This window comes from Hippichthys cyanospilos, chromosome 18, assembly GCF_059441005.1.
Source record: "Hippichthys cyanospilos isolate Australia breed blue-spotted pipefish chromosome 18, RoL_Hcya_1.0, whole genome shotgun sequence".
Classification (NCBI taxonomy): domain Eukaryota; kingdom Metazoa; phylum Chordata; class Actinopteri; order Syngnathiformes; family Syngnathidae; genus Hippichthys; species Hippichthys cyanospilos.
In genome coordinates this window covers 5,892,787-5,906,291 of record NC_142386.1, presented here as the reverse complement: position 1 = coordinate 5,906,291, position 13,505 = coordinate 5,892,787, and the positions used below count along the sequence as shown (strand labels likewise).

General features: G+C 40.4%; 1 long non-coding RNA gene across 3 annotated transcripts in view; it reads left to right on the top strand.

Moving 5' to 3' along the window:
• The window catches only part of LOC148408638 (uncharacterized), a 116,154-nt gene that overhangs the window by 14,667 nt on the left and 87,982 nt on the right, over positions 1-13,505 (top strand). For all 3 annotated transcript variants that reach the window (XR_015868614.1, XR_015868616.1, XR_015868615.1), the window contains exon 3: positions 1,256-1,361. This is a non-coding gene — a long non-coding RNA (uncharacterized LOC148408638). The remainder of the gene's footprint in view (positions 1-1,255; positions 1,362-13,505) is intronic.

The window sequence follows — 13,505 nt, the reverse complement described above, 5'->3', positions numbered from 1 at the left end:
ACTTCATGGGAGGGCAGCACGATTATGGGCAAAATAATAATCACGATTATTCATCATGTTTGGTCAAACATGTCTATTAAACAAGCAGCATATAAACAAGGCTTGATAGTAACAAATCATAATAATAAAGTAAAATAAAAAATGAAGTCAATTTAAAACAAATTCCCCCAAGACATGGCAAAGATTTGGCATACTTACTTGCCGAGCGCGGAAAAAAAAATGGAGCCGACGTAGAACCAAGCGCGTTATTTACTTTTAAGCAAATTTTAATCAATTAGCAGTCAAAATGTCATTTCGGTTTTTTTCAAACCAAATTTATTCCAATTTTCGGTGTCAATTGACAGCTAGCGTTGTATATATTAGGAATAAGGTGAGAAACTCAATGCCATTTCACATTGGTAAACAATATATTAGGGTGAGAAAAGCAGAGGCACTTGCCATGCAAAAATACAGGAAACATTGCCCCTAGTGGTAGGATGACAAATTGTTTGATTTGACATGTACAGTAGCCGGCTTTTGAAATGTTTTATCGCAGGGGATATTCTAAATTAATCATGGCAGCCAATATCGTGATCGATTTGTGCTTTTCACTTTCTAAATATAAGTGTTCGATATATGTTCTGCATTACAACCTTGAAAATAGATTGAATAAAAACAAAAGGCTGATAGCAGCACCAATTTGATACAGGTGAGCACAGATGTAAACCTTGAGACATGACTACAAAAGTTTTTTGTGGCGCCTAATGTGTCTGAAATGGTAACCCTACAAAATGTACAGGTTCTTCTTCTTTCTTTTCCAAGGCGTAGCTAATGCTACTTCTCAATGGTTAGTAAAACCAAAATTTTACCAAATCTAAAAAATACTTTTTTTCAATCTACCTTTAAAGATGATATTCATTTACGAAGTATAAAACTAGTTTGCCTCGCTCAAGTCGCTAGAATGTAGCGAGTCCAACGGCATATTTCGAGTCTAGTCAAATGAGAAGAAGCTAGTCGAGTCAGAGAAGGCAAAAACCTTGTGAGGACTCGAGTCCTACAGCCCCGCATCAAAGCAAACGTTTTGTCCGCTACGTGTTTCTCTCAAGCGGCGATCATGCTAGCCGACTTACTTACTTATCGCCGTTTCACCTCCGCTTTTTTCCAGCATCCATCATCAACTGCCCGAGAGCGATCGAAAATGAATGTGGACATTGCTTGCTTGATTGTTATTTGCCCTAACAGGCGAATCTGTATTTCTTGTTTGTTTGCTGTCTAGGATGCATCTCGCTGGAAAAATGGCACAGAAGCAGTTTTAGGATCACGGGAAAGCATAATGATCCTTAACCCAAAGTGACCTCCTCCTCCATCTCTTCTTGTCACAGGTAATCTTTGTCTGCTTTGCGCTTTTCCTACTTTTTTTTTTTTTTTTAAGCCAGCTCATATTCCCGAGATACTCTGTTTGCTTGGCTGCCTTTTTTTTTCTCCACCAGCGATTTTACTACACACAGGTGAGTTCAGACCCAGACTGCTTGTAGATGTTCTTTTTGGTCCTTGTGCCTTCCTTAAAGAGAGCTAAATTGCTGCTCAGACCGCATTAATTCGCCCGTATCGGAATGTGTTGTCCACGCCTGAGCCAAATTCAACCGGGCACTTTCCTTCACAGTGTGTGGGAGAAAATGCTGGAACATTCTTTTTTTTTTCATAGTAACGGCAAAAGAGACCATGAATAGTAGTAAGCCTCATTACTTTGGTAAATGGGAGAATGCCGCATGGCCTGTACCTCCTACCGTATTCCTGCTGGAGCAAATTGGTCTCAGGGGATCCATCGCTGTGTCCATGAGTGTGTGTGTGTGTGTGTGTGTGTCTGTGTGTGTGTGCGTGTATATATTTATATATATATATATATATATATATATATATATATATATTAGGGCGTTCTTTTCCATGTGAGCACGTCTCCTGGGATATCATATTGCAATCTGAAGCACTTTTTTTTTTAGATGTATTTTTGTGATTAGTAACTTTTTAAAGGGGCATTGTGTAAAACTTAGACCGTTTTTCATTAAAAAGGAATGAGTTAAGTGATTATAAATTCCCAAAACTTGCAAACGAATGTGTTCTTCACGACCAACAGGGTGTTGTAAAAACAATCATAGGTCTAGTTATCATGAAATGAGATTACATGGGGGGGGGGGTCGGTCGCCATGTCTGTTATAGCTACGGACAATGGTAAATGTAGCACCTTCTGCAGTCTGTAATGAAAAATGGTTTGGATCTCACACATTGTCCCTTTAAGTCATCCTCAACTAGCTACTAACGTGTAAAGCAAGAAACTGATATAAAATACTATCCTGTACTGTACTATACTATACTCCAGTATGCTATGCTATGCAAATGCTACACTACACTACGCTACACATACAAAAGGTGTCATGACCTACTGTGACTTTGGAATAATTGCGTGACATGTCCGCTGCAGAAACATGTTATGTCCTGGCAGGAAGGGAAGTGTGTCAAATGCTCTTGATCAGATGAAAATCCGCTGTAAGAAATCTGAGACAGTCCAAACAAAAACCCAGAGTTGACTAAATCCACAAATCGCATTTTGTGGATTGCTGCCCGTGGGGGGGTTGATAGTTTGCTTTGGAAAAGAAATAATGGAAATAAAGTTATCTGGTCCAGGGTAACAATTACAAGTGCCTGAAATGTTTAAGTAATATTTTTTTTTTTCGTAGCTGTCACAATACCCTGTCAAACTGCTGAATGTTGTTCACTGCTGGCAAAATAATTGCGGCGCGATACTGTTATTGCAGTGCGGCAAACTTCTAAAGGGCTCTTGACTGAAACCATTTAGAGGTCAAATATTTAAAACGCCAATAACAGCAGCGTATCTCGGCACATAAATGATGATTTTAAATGTTATTTTTATGTGTTATGAGTATCCAACTGTGTAATTTAACAACATCAGCCATTGTTGGGGGCTGACTATGACCTCCACGGCTTCTTGCTCGCGTAATCTCTCCTTCACGAGCGTTCGAGCGTGCACACATTCGCAAACAAATTTTACTAGCCGGTTGTCCTTGATGGGGCTCATAAAAACACATCGACGAGGGCCCAAGCTTGTTTCGTTTTGGGCGGACCGAGAAATTGCCACGTCTTGGCAGATGGCATCTTGCGCTACGTGGCGAGCGCGATGAGGGAAAGGACATGCTGAACTGGGATAGGCACCAGCAAGCCTGCGACCCTTATGAGGAGAAACGACTTTAGAAAATGCATGGATGGATGGTTACCTGTCTGCACATTTTGCGAAGATGATTAGAGGACATATGGGTGCTATAAATGCTGCTTCTATCTCCATGGCAACTAAAGTCCTCCATCGGTCTTCGACACAATGATGTGTTAAAACGAAGGGGCAGTGACATCAGAGGCGCAAAATACGAGCGGAATTGTCACAGCGCCACTTTGTTATCTGAAGCAAACGAAGTCGCTCATTGCTGTTGTCTTCCATCTGGAAGCGGAGGTGAAAGATCCAAATCAAAATGGAAAGAAACATGAAAGACACTTCCCAAGGAAGGGAAAACGAGAGCCGTAGCGGATTCAGTGGGAAGAAGATTGTCAACCTCTGGGGATGAAGACACAAGGACATCTCATGTCTACCTCAGGACCTCAATTATCTCATCTAACCCGCATTTCATTAGAGGCGCTCTTATCCTTCATTACAATTTTTCTTAACTCAGTCCACAGAGCAAAAAGGCAAGATTTAAGCTTTTCACAGATAAGACAAATAGCATTAAAAATGCCGTTTTTGGCTATTAAGCCGCCACCAGTCGTTTGGTCGAGCATGTTTATGGCTTAGGAGGGACTGAATGGAGATTGATGTAGAGGACACAGGAGGACATGCGACTCCTTAATGGAATGTTTCAAAGTCCCACTTCAAATGCGGTGTTTCATATGGCTCTCAAGGTGCCGTCACTTTTCTCTTGCGCGTGAGAGTCCGGCTGGTGTGCAACGGGTGCGTGCTGCCATTCAGAATGAACTCTTTCAGTGCCGTGGACGAGAATTCTCGTCTTTTGAATTAGTAATGACAATAATAAAAATGAGTTCTTGTCAAATACGCTTTTTTGTGGAGGGTACCTGACACCCTTGACTAATGCATGCTTAATATTAGCCAATTGATCACTGTAGTGCTAACTCTGACCTGCGGATGGCAGTGTTTCCACACTTACAACACAGATATTAAGTAAATGCAATTCCAAATGGCAAACAAGCTTTCATATCATGTCACCCATATTTATAACGACATAGCACACAATTTTCTGTCGGTCATGAAAGATGAGTGAAAATGCTAAATGTAATGGCCCTCTAGAGGTTTCCTTTTCCGTTAATGACATTTTTATCATGGTATGAACCTATTTACAATTATACTTGTCAATTCCATTTTTTTCCAGGAGGATGGGAAGGGGATTATTTGATTTTGTTCCACTAACAAGGAAAAAATCTCAACACTATTAAGTCCGTTCATTCACTGACTCGTGCTGAACGGGAAATGACATACGACGAACTCCTACTGCCTTTCATTTGAAATAGGTTAAAAAAAAAAGTCAGCGTAAAAATAACACGTTTCAAAATAACTGTAAATGTTCGGTTCCTCACCGGATCCAAAACATATTATACAATGCCATAAAATTGTCTCACAAGTCTAAATGAATGATCAAGAACAAGCACCAATTATTAGTTAATTTGCAGTGTTGTTTCTGCCCGTTGGGGTTTAATTAAAGAACTTAAAATGATACCAGAATGAACGATTCACCAAGTAATGGCCTCAGCTCTACATGTCTCTCCTCCCCCTATTATTTTTCATAAGACACGTCTCCTGAAGGGTTGATGTTTGGGGAAAAAGAAATGAAAGACTTGAAAAAGATAAAGAAAGTCAAGTCGCAACTAAATAAAAACAAAAAACGCTTCCTCAAGGCTACCGTGGTTGCAAAAAGGGATGAAAGAAGAAAACAAAACTTTTCTAATCAGAAAAACACAACATTAGACAAAAACAGCTCCTCGTATCCACTTATACCTATAAAGCGGAGTGGATACAAAAAAAAAAATCTTTTGTATTCTGTCTTTGGGGGGAAAAAAAAAAAAAGCAAGATAGTGGTCCTCCCTGGTGTAACTTGAATTTCCTTGATTTTTACGCAATGAACTACATATTGTAATGGAGAAGACAATGTGTCTCTTCAATCAGTTCTTTGTAAAAAAAAAAAAAAAAAAATACAGTGCTACTTAACTCTGACTCTTTTCCTCTACTGTTTCAAGCTCTCAGTTTACTTGGCTTCTTTCTGATGAAATTTTCCCAAGATAGAGTCCTCAACTCCGACAGTCTTTAGATAGTAAAAGGAATGGACGGGGACTCCCAAAAGTGAGCGAGCGAATCAAAGAAGACAAGGAAACACAAAGCCCGGGCAAGCTTGTGATAGAAGATTAACTACACGAATTCAAAATATTCCCTCAATCATAAACCTCCTCCTTTCTAAAATCTCACTTATTGCTGAATTGCTTTGAAAATTTTCAAAGCACATTTCAAGCAAAACAACTGAGATCACTTCCACATTGACTTGTTCTGATCAAATGGATTATATATATAATATATATATACTGCTGTGTAAATTGTGGCCATTTCTCCTCACGTAAACATGTGGGCTAGCTAAATCGAGAATCGAGTGCGAGTAGGAAGAATAAGAAAGAGGCAGAAGGTTTTTTTTTTTCTTAACATCAAATTAGAAAGAAATGCAGTTATCAGAAATGATAACTTCAGTCCAAATATTTTGATTTGCTTCACCACAACACACTAAGCGCCTTCTTCCCTCACTGTTAGCAGCGCACCAAAGGTGTTTCATTCGATCTCTGTTGATTCCTTTGAAATAATGAAAGCGATGCACCTGTGAAACAACGCAATTAGCACTAATGCAGATTTGTATCCCAGAATAACAACGGCTTTCTCTCGACATAAAACATTATAATGCGAAATCAAAGCAGACGGGTCCTTTCGGAATTTGCATTCGTTTAAAGAAAACAAAGCTGGTGTTTGTTTCTTATCATTATGATTGGTATGAATTGTATTTGCAAATTGTGACGGGTTTCTCGTCCAAAAGAAAATGACATTGAAGGCTTGATTTGTATTAGAAAGGGATAAGGCTTGTTTGTTCATTGAGATTGACATTTTAATGACAGGAACATTTCAGTCTTTTTCACTATTAGCCTCTCATCTGCAAAATTTTTGGACTATATCTTCAATACGCATATTGAGTGACCTGACTCTTGCTCGCTACCGGTTAAAAGTTTGCAAACACCTTCTTATTCAGTGCTTGTTATACTTTTTTTTTTTTTTTTTACCCACAGCCAAGTGACCCTCTAACCAATGCAAAACTCTTTTGGATGAAAAAAAAAAAAAGATTTAAAGCAATCAAAGTCAAATTTATTGTCAATTTCTTCACATGTGCTTAACAGTGCGCTGTGCATTGGAAAAAAAAAAGTAGATATGACGTTATTAAAATTGTTTCACTAGCACCAATACACAAAACCTAAGAAAATCAAGGCATGTGTCAACAAATGAGTCACTATACCACACATTAGCAGTACATCCCTTCAGATTTCAATTCATTTGCTCTTATTTTGAAAATACACAATATTCCTGTCAAATTATTGAAAAATAATCTATAAAATGTTATTAAAATTGTTTCACCAGTACCAATACACGAAACCTAAGAAAATCAAGGCATGTGTCAACAAATGAGTCACTATACCACACATTAGCAGTACATCCCTTCAGATTTCAATTCATTTGCTCTTATTTTGAAAATACACATAATATTCCTGTCAAATTATTGAAAAATAATCGATAAAATGTTATTAAAATTGTGTCACTAGAGCCAATATACCTCTTTGTAAAACTTAACATCAAGACATACAATAAATGAGTCACTATAACACACTCCTTCATATTTCAATTAATTTGCTCTTAATATAAAAAAAATACATACTATTCCTGTCAAGTTATTGAAAAAACATTAGAAATAATGTTAGAATCAGTACCCGCAAGGCCACTCATCATGATGTAAATATTTCTTGAATAGATTAATAAATAATGAAAAAAATGTATTGATGGAATCCTTTGGAAATATTAATAAAACTCTTTGTTTACAAAAAAAAATCAACAGGCATTTAAACCACATCTGTTTTATTACTTAGATTTTCCCAAGTGGCCACCTTTTGCCCAGATAACAGCTTTGTGCAGTTTGAAATTTTTTTCACTCATTATGATGCCTTAGGACCTGAACTTACTTTGAGTTCACATCTGCGCATTTTGAAGTTTTGAAAGCTTAAATGCATTTGAAGTGGTTTGGTGTTTTGCTCTCTCTCTTTCTCTCGCGCCCTCTCTCTCTCTCTCTCTCTCTCCGTCTCCCTCAGTGACTCCTGCCGTGAAAGTGTAAAGGTTGCCACAGTAACACTCAACCGGCTTTTGATGGATGGAAACGGTAGCGGTAAATTGTGTAATGAGCGCGAGGTGATGGAATCATGATCGCCATAAAGAGAGCGGACAGCTCTTGATTCTCCACCCAGAGTTCTGTCATCTGCTTCTTATGTTGCTTGGGAAAGTGTGCATTTAGACAGGTTAGGTTCAATCACTCCTATTAGTGATGTGCCTTTAATCCATGGGCACACACTTTGCAAACTATACACGTAACATTTTTTTCCCTAATTTTGGAAATGCTTTTAAAGGCCTAATAATTTTAATAAGTTATTAATGAGTATTTTTTTTCCTTCAAAGACTCAAATTGTTCAGAGGGATCAATTCTATCCATACATATGTAAGTTAGATTTATAAACACCCACAAAAAATGGAAAAAATTGTATAGTCTTTCTGTCTGATGACATTTTGAGACATAGCCGTTAACTGGTCTCTACTGCCACCTACTGTCTTGAGGTGAATCACACGTCAACAAAGAATTTTTTTGTTTGCTGACGTAGTTTGGCTGCTGCTCAACGAAATATTGCAAAAATTTCAGGATAATCAATGTCAGAAATCCTATTAAAATGCATCTCAAAAATTGTAGTTATAATGGTTTTACATGGTCCAAAATTTGGACAATGATTATTTTTGTGCACAAAATCTTGCATGTCCATCTGCAATCACCTAGAAATGTCAGAATGTTTGCATTTTGAAATTTTACATGTTTTATTCATCGACTGGAAATGTCAGATCCCTAGGGTCCCCCCCATTGATTCTTTTATGATATCACATAAAAATCCAAGGAACTTCCGTAATTCGTAATATAATGCCACAAGGGCAGGTTTGGGAGCTGCTGTCTTTCACATATTTGGATGCAGGATCGTTGCTCCTTATTCTTTCCATCGCTTCCATTTCCCTGCGTTCTTCCCGGAAATCAAGAATATTTGGCTTTGTCGGTCTCCTTTCGCTGTGGGTCATTAACCGATACAGTCTCTGTCCCTCCTTTTTGGCCTCGTGTTTTGAATTCCCTCTTTCATCTCGTGGAATCATTCAATGCCAGAGACGTATTTTTACGTACTAAGAGTCCAGACATTCATTCCGAGATACTTAAAGGGAGTGTGTAATTTTTCGCATGCGACCGTGGGAGCTTTAGGCGCATTACGATAAATGCAGCAATACACACTCCTCCTCCGGCTGTCCGTAGCTATAACCTCTGGAGGTGCCCCCCCCCATGTAATATCATTTAATGACAACTAGACCTACGATTATGTTTAAAACACAGTTGGTCATTAAGAACACTTTTATTTGCAAGTTTTTCAAATCTATAATCATTTAATGTATTCCATTTGACTTTTGTCACTTTAAGTATCAATTTAATTTTGGGATTTAATGTCAATGTAATCGTACCGATTTAGTTCTTAAAATAATCTCGAATTTAAGGTCAGGACCCTTAAAAAACGTGAAAATACGTCCCTGGCATTGAATGGGTCAACACGCAATTTAGTCCTTCGTATTTGTGATCCAAGCAAATCACCGAGGTCCTTGGAATCAAACTGGGTAGCCTGTTGTTGTGAGGCTGCACCAGCACCCGCTTGTCCACCACGCCGTGAGATTTGAATTCCTTTTCACAGCACCATTTAATCATAACACTTCCGCCCAATCAACAGCTCAAGTCGCGATGCGCACAATTGTATCCTCCTTTTGTCTGAAATGATTATCTTTTTCTTCTGCATTTGAGCCTCTCGACGCGTGGGTCTTAAAAAGAAACCTGATGGATGGCGGAATAAAGAAGAGGGGATTCCAACTCAGACTGGCGAAGAGGAGTGAATAAGCAATGAGAATGGATTCTGAATGAGTGATAGCGAAATAAAAATAGGCAGAATAATAGAAAATGGCCACGGATGGAGAAATTGAGGGCGAATGGGCGGAAAGTAAAAGACAGCGACGGAGGCTTATAATGCAAAGCTGCGAGGCGAAAGAAGATGTAGGGAGAGACAAATGAGACGGAGAAGGATAATGACACAGCGCCATGAGCATATGTGGCGAGGCAGCCAGAGCAAGATGGAGCTCGGAAATATCCGGGCAAACAAACGCGGATGCGGGAGGCCCTCCCTCCTCCACTTCCGCACGCGCGCGCGCGCGTGTGTAAATGAGATCGACTCCTTCCCAACACGTACACAAACACCCGCCCCCATCTGTTTTCAACAAACATGCTGTCATACACCAACACACACATGCAATAGCAAGGCCGGATGAAAGCAATCAATATTTTAAGCAGACATCTAAAGAGTCCGGCGTTGCCCCCACCCCCCCGGGAGGATCAGCAGCCCTAATTGGTCCGAACAAACAGGCAAAGGACAACAACATACGCAAGGCCCGCGCCGAATGCTGCAATTAATAGAATGTGAACAGGAGTGGCAAATTAAATCTATGCGCAAATATCGACGAGGCTTTTGAACACGTCTCCATTATTCGCTGCCAATTATTGTTGTCTGCCGCTTTCGGGGGCCAAGTCTGCGTGGGAATTTGCATATCTAAATGAGAGAGCATCGCGGCTGAGCGTGCGCAACACGAGTTTGGAATATCTGATGTCCGTTCTGTCATTTTCTTGCTTGTTTGCGGTTTATTTGAAGTAGTGGTGTTGATAAACAAGCCCTGCTTTCATAACAAGCTGCGGGTTAAACACGAAACCGGGCCCCACGTTTCTCAAGCGTGCGGCATGACTCTCGGGAGAGCTTGTTATTCATACCAAATATGTCAAAGGTGTGTGTTTCCACCTTGTGTGTGCGTCCGCATCTGCGGTAGATAAAGAGATGGAAGGCCAGTTTGTGGAGGAGGGAAAAAATACGCTCCATTTAATGGATTTATTCCTCGAGTAGTGTTACCGCAGGCGTGCCCAACAGAGCTCTGATGCCTGATGGCCTCTAAACTCTGATCAATACTGTCAGATGTTCAAAATGGTCAGTTTAGGAAACAGAACGTAACACAAGAACATATTATTCCGAAAGGTTAGGCGGAACAGATTTCATAGGGTCTGTTAAAATTCATAGGTTCGATGTCATTGCATTAGAATACATGGACATTGACAACCATAGTTGAATTAAAAACTAGTATGCTGTCAGTACGGTAGTTTGCGAAACTAGCGTGAGGCAGGGTTAGGGTTAGGGTTTAGGCAGTGCAGGTGTTGTTCATCCATCCACCTCTAGGGCTGGGAGTGACATCACAATAGCTCATGCAAAAATCGTTTGAAAGAATGACTAAAGTCATTAAATCTTAGGGAAATATAAGTTCGTAAAAGACATTTATGTTCAATAGGTTATTATCTGAGCAATGTAACAGGAGGGTTGATAATAATAATGAATCGATTATTACTACTAACACTATTAATGATACCAATGAGTACCTTTTGTTTCCAGCGTTCTTGAGGACACCCAAAGACTCCAAGAAACATTGCCTCATCTTGGTGGATTTAAATATCATCTTGTATACATACGCAGAAACCTGACCTTTTTTCTTTTTTTTCCCCTCTCTCTCAAATTCAATTTGCACTGAAGGTTAATCACAGAAGCCTACTCTGAGCCTTTCAGCATTATCCTGACAGCGTGCAAATATTGGGTTTATAAACCTTGTCATTACGGCTTTGATATTTGCTGCGCTGTCCACTCAGGCTTATACGAATGCAGGTGATGCAATAGAAAGGAGTGGGTTGGATATAAAAGCTCTCATCCTTTTTAACCTTTCCCGTCTTGGGCAAACGCCCATCAGAGAGTAAAAGGCGGTGCGCTTAAGTGTCGAGGTGGGGAAAGGCAGAGAGAAATGAATATAAACGCATTATTTACTCGTTACCCCTGCGGTGCTAAGAAGTGTTTTGTGACATAACTGCCTTCTTCCCTGTCAGCTTTAATCCTCCCGCTCTCCGGGTTTTACTCGCACCGTCGGCCTCACCTCCCACCATCCTGCCCCCGACCCGCTCTTGTCTCTCGCGCGGACGTTTGAAGAACACTAAACCGTCTGCTTAAAAGGGAAATGCTGCACGTTCGCATTATGCCGCTTGTTAGGCCTGATCCTCAAAGATGTTCCCGGATCGCCCCGTGATGCCCCGGACCTGAATCATTATTGCTCCTTTTTCCACTTGAAATGCAAACGCACAAGTCGAATAGTTCAGACATGCTTTGAGAATTTCTCTCCTCTTCTGAATGTGTTTAAAAAAATGCCACAAGCGCTACTTCTATCCAGAGGTGGGCACTTTGTCAGAACTGACGGATTGTTTGTCCGTTTATTTGATGACGGACCGACAAATGATGGGAATGCTAAAAAAAACGGCGCAGTAAAAATGTCGGAATTGCAGTTTTCCTCCGCTGTTGTAATAGGTGGGATAGACGTGCCACGCCCCTTTTCGCTTACTGAAATATAATTCGACTGGCTTGGTTGTTTATCTATAGCTATATTGCTGCATCTTTCAGCCTGCAAATGTGACAATAGTCACTTTACAATAATTGGCCAGGAAATGCAAGATAGAAGTTTTTTAATTCCCTATTTAAAGACATTTTTAGTAAATTCAACCTCAGCAATACTTTGTTTTGTGTCGTGTATGTGACAGATGAAATTTAGACAGATTTGATGTTAATGAAACCATCTTCAGCCTGCAGTCAGTGTGCAGATGTCTTAGTTTGGATTTTCCAGGTTTTAGGACTGTTGACTGTTGTTGTTACAAAGTGGGTCTAGACTGGTGTACAGAGATACCAGGAATTTTTGGTGGCCAAGACTAAATTATTATTATTATTCCCTGTGAATAGCAGAGGTCAACAGTAAATACATTGTTAAAAAAACATTTTTTGCATGTGCCTGTGGGAACTTTAGTGGCATTGCAGTAAATGCAGCACTAAACACTTCTCTAAATCTTACACAGTGTCAGTTTAACGTCAAAAAGATGTCTTTTTGATCCAACCCAAACCTAATCAGTCATCTTTCATGGAGGATGACAGAAATTGACTACTTACTCTTGAGAAGCCGAAAATCTGGGCCTGTAGACAATTCGAATCGAAATTTCTCCAAACAAACGATCGATTAACCGTATAACTGATTATTTGTCGATTAATTGCCGCAGCTCTAATGGTATTGATAGTTAGCGGCACAGTTGCCGGGAATCGCTCATCTCCATCAGGATTATACGTCTGCTATTTAATGCAGCGGTTTCGGGTACTGTATCACCAAGACGCGTGCATATAACAGTCCTGTAGCCGTCTCTAGCTTACTCGAGAGTCCTGCCCACCCCAGTTCCCATTATGTATCGTCTAAAGGCCGTTTGTATATCAGCATTAGGAGCAAATGTGTTTACAGTTAGATTAGCTAGCCTGTCACATTTACTTTCTGTGATTTAGCAGCTAACCGCGCTGCCGGGCGGAGGCGGGGGTGGATGGCGCCATGATTTAGAGGCGGCCGTGCAGCGCGCGGAAGCATCCGGTAGCTCAGACAATTCCGCGGCGACATCAAATGATAGCCATTTAGTTAGTTGTCATGTCTCTGGCCGTCGCGCAGCTTTTCAAAAGGCCTGCCGCACATTAAAAAGCGCTTTGCTTTGCGCACATGAGAGAAGCGAGCGAGGGAGCGGCGGCCCAAGCACCCACTTTGTCCCTCGAGGAAGAGGAGCAGGGGACGCTGCTGCGATTGAGAGGTAACAGTGGTGACCCTGAGGTAATTGGCAATTAGAGCGCTGCCAGCATTATTGTTCAAGGCTATAATTAGGATTCTCTCACACGGTCTTGTGTAAGGTCCACACTTGCGCTCATTTAAGTACTGCGCACTTTGCTATGACCTTCTGTCATCGCGCTTCTTTGTGGTAGCAATCATTCGGTCGCTCCTTTCACTGGACGCAACGCGATACAGGAAATATGACATTCGGCTACTTTGAAACAGCTGTCGCTCATATGGAAAATCATTCGGAGACCGTTGGAAAATATTTGACAGATGCATTCTAATTGCCCTTCCTTCATGTATGTTTGACGTATTGAATGGAGTTTTC